Source organism: Mastomys coucha, unplaced genomic scaffold (genome assembly GCF_008632895.1).
Source record: "Mastomys coucha isolate ucsf_1 unplaced genomic scaffold, UCSF_Mcou_1 pScaffold20, whole genome shotgun sequence".
Classification (NCBI taxonomy): domain Eukaryota; kingdom Metazoa; phylum Chordata; class Mammalia; order Rodentia; family Muridae; genus Mastomys; species Mastomys coucha.
In genome coordinates, this window is record NW_022196903.1 from 137,451,332 (window position 1) to 137,455,397 (window position 4,066).

At 43.7% G+C, this 4,066-nt stretch overlaps 1 long non-coding RNA gene across 2 annotated transcripts in view; it reads left to right on the forward strand.

The window, feature by feature from the left end:
- The window catches only part of LOC116098431, a 12,687-nt gene that overhangs the window by 4,942 nt on the left and 3,679 nt on the right, over positions 1 to 4,066 (forward strand). The gene's annotated exons all lie outside the window — the stretch shown is intronic.

Sequence of the window (4,066 nt, forward strand, 5' to 3'; positions counted from 1 at the left end):
AAAAATTAAATAAATTTAAAAAATTAAAAAGTAATTAGAATTAGAAGAATTAAAAGAAGAAAAAGATAATAATAATTATAATCATAGTAGTCATGATAATTAGAAGGAGAAAGAAGAAGAAGAAGAAAAAGAAGAAGAAGAAGAAGAAGAAGAAGAAGAAGAAGAAGAAGAAGAAGAAGAAGATTATGATGAAGAAGAGGAGGAGGAGGAGGAAGACAGCTTCACCTAGTTTTTCTAATGCTTAAAAAAAGCCAGATGAATAAAACCATGCAAAATTTATTTATAATCAACCTTTGAACATAGGAGGGAAAACCCTGGAAATTCAAAAATGAGAAAGTATATATGACAGTGTAAAACAACACGGTGAAAAATAACAAAACTGAGAAGATTCCAGGTAAAATAATGAAAGAAAGTATTGGCTGGAGGGATGGATCAATAGTTGAAAAATGCGTTGCTCTTAGAGGACACAGGTTCAGTTCCCAGCACCCATGTTGGGAGGTTCAAGACTGTCTGTGACTGCATCTACAGGGGATCTCGTGTCCTCCTCTGACCTCTGCAGGCATCAGGCACACACGTGGTACACAAATGTACCTGAGAGCAGTCATTCATACAAGCAGGCACTTATATAGTCACATTAAAAGGAATATACAAGAGTTCAAGAGTAGCATTAAACAAGTGATAACTGCATTCGATAAAGCAGAAAAATCATTATTATTAAACAAGTGAAGATAACTGCATTCGATAAAGCAGAAAATATTTTATTTTTATGAAAATTATTTTTAGCTCTTTAGAAAAGAAGAAAAAGAAAAAAATGTAGGGTACATGAGAAAAACAAACATCAGAAATATGATTTAAAGAAGATTCTTTTGTCTTTTAAGATAGGCTCCCATGCATCTCAGGCTTGCTATGTAGTTGAGGAGACCTTGAACTTCTTACCATCCTGCCTCTACCTCCTGAGTGCTGCGATTATAGGCATGCACCACCATGCCCAGTTTATGCTGGACAGGGCATGGAACTCAGGCCAAAGTTTAATAAAACACAGATAAATAGAATGTTAATTTTCTTTATTTTAAGAAAACATTGCTACTAAGGGGTTTGCAGCCCCATGGGGGGAGCAACAGTGTCAACAGGCCAGACCACCAGCCCAAGAGTACACATGGAGTGACCCATGGCTCCAGCCGAATGTGTGGCAGAGGATGATGGCCTTGCTGGACATAAGTGGGAGGAGTGGCCCTTGGGCCTGAGGTGTTTCAATGCCCCACTGTAGGGGAATGCCAGGATGGGAAGGTGGGAGTGGGTGGGTGGATGGGGGAGCACCCTCATAGAGGTGGGGGGGGCAATGGGATGGGGGTTCTGGAAGTGATATCACATATGTAAGATCATTGGTCAAAGGCAAACGTGGCAGCCACAGGGGCATTTTACAGACTTGCAGCCAGGCCTCCTATTCTGTCACTTCTGGTGGGTAGGTTTCTTTGAGAGTTTCCTTGTTGGGACTTTGATAAATATTTTTTAGGACTGGAAGCTGAGGCACTGGTCATTGTCTTGAAAACTATTGGAAGTCACTGTTTTTAGAAAGGAGGGTGTATTAAGTGGTGTTGAAAGGCGTGTGTGTGTGTGTGTGTGTGTGTGTGTGTGTTTGAGATAGAGTCTCATGTAGCATACCCAGGTTGCCCTTGAGCCCTCGATGCAGCTGAGAATTCCATTGGATTTGTGATCTTCCTGCCTCTACCTTCTATGTTCTGGCAGTACAGGCATGGGGATTAAACGCAAGGGCTTCATGCCTGCTAATAAGTGCTACACCACCAGCCCCTTGTGTTGTTATTGTTGATATATGTTAAACTTATGCATGTATGTCTCATTAATGGTTGTGGTGGTACTTTTGTTTTATAGTTGAGAAACCGAGGCTAAGGAGGCTCCCTGACGGGCTGTGGACGACACTGTAGGTGGGCAACAGAGCCTGTCCTGGAAAGCTTGAGATGGAGCCCCAAGCTAGTGATGCAAGCTGCCAGGAGCTTAAGGACCAGCACTTAGACAGGGCTGAGTCTGAAGGCTTAATCATCTAGGACAAAACTTAGCGGGTCTGTAGGACTGAATGTGGAGCTTGACAAAGTTTGACAATAGCAAAAGCCTTTCGAATGAGCAATGGTCAACGAGTAATTGGCATTCAAATGTGCAGTGAATCCAAGGTGTTTCTGGCCAGGATTGCCTGTGCCGAATCACGTGACCTCCTCCCTGCCGCCGTGGTTCTAGTCGGACAACATAAGTAGTGTACCAAGGTTTGCTACCCCGGACCCTCAGCAAAGATTTGAGACCATCTTATGTCATGAATTACTGAGTTTCATTGTACACACAGAGTTTCTGCACATATAGAAGCATGATGGTTTTGTTATAGAAAACAGAGGCTTTCAATATTTTTCTATCATCCTTAACCAGCACATAAACATCAACTTAATATATACATTTAGATTGTATCATGCTAGACAAACAAGTGGAGCCATTGCATTGGTATGCGAATTTGGCTTTATCTGTTACAAATGTCAAATTATGTATTTGCCAAGGAAGTGTTTTAAAATAAAATTATGTGTTTTTAAGAGAGTGTTTGGTTTTTAACCCACCTTATCTACTTGCATGCCTGGACTCGTGCATACATTTCTCTAGAAAGGGATTGGGTATAGAAGACGTTTACAGAAGCCCTGATCTGGGAAGCATTTTGAGTTCATGCTCAATTATGCGAGCCTGCCCAGTTTACAAAGGCGTGGTAAGGTTGCTTCACACGATAAAAGCTTATACCTGCCTTGAGAGTGGGAGTCAGGCCGTAACTGAGCAAACATCTTCATGATACTAAAGAGAGCCGAGTCAGTCAGTGCCTGCGGCTCCAACCTTGGACCCCAGCCACTCCTGCCCTCACTGTCTTGCTAAGATGACACTGAACATACTCTATAGCATGCACTGTCCTCCACAGACCTCGGACTGGCTGCTGACAGCAGCCACTCCCCACAACGCCCTGCCCTCCCTGTCCCACAGTGTCCCCATCTCCTTTTATGGCTCCAATCTCCATTCCTGACGCCCGGAACTTTGGGCAGGAGAAGAAGCATCATCTTTCTCTGGCATTAGGAAAGTGCAATAGTCACACTGTTGTCCTCTGTCTGCCACACCTGCCTGCTATGGGGGAAGAACGAGAGCACTGGCTCCTGCCAATCCCTGCTACATCGCCACCTTGGTGTGAGCCCGCATGCCCAGGCTTCTGAGGGGATAGGGTTGGCATATGGAGGCACAGGGCTTGATGAAGTTGTGGTTGTGGTTTCTCTCTGTGGCACCATCACAGCTCTTGTTAGGACGCCACTGGAGGTAGAATCAGGCAAGATTCCCAGCTCTGTTCACAGGAACTCTGACTGCCTGTGGCAAGAATGTCCCAGGCATTCACCTCAGGGGCATGCTGCACCTCCAACTTCAAAGTTTAATGTTATCAATGGCTGTCCTTGGGATGAACAGTGTTAAGAAAGATTTATCATAGACTAACCCAGACCCTGATAAACCCCCCAGCAGAAGCTGGACTTACATAACTGAAATATACTGGAGCTAGTATGAGTTCTGTAACAGTGCCTGTGTTGAGCTGGGATGCCCTAAACCTCCAGATTGCTAGATCAGTGTTTCTGGATATAGGGAATAAAAACACAGCAGGCCCAGTTAACTCCAAAGACAAGCAACCAACAGAGTTTGAAAAAAATATAAGTTTTTTCCCAAACATTACTTATACCAACCAAACATTTTCTGTTAATCTGAAATTAAAATGTAACAAGATGTCCTATGATTTATCTGATGACTCCAGATTCATCTGGAATAACTCCCAGATCAGAAGACAGATGACTGACTGGTGTCAGTAAGAAATCTGACAGCAGAGGACAGATTATTTGAAAAATGACTATGCTTTTAAAAAGCCGTTCCTTCCCTAAGAAAGAGAAGGAACGATTTTAATGCAGTGCAGGAGCCCTGATGCCCCATCTCCCCCTTCCTTCCCCATCTCCCCCTTCCTGCCCCATCTCCCCCTTCCTGCCCCATCTCCCCC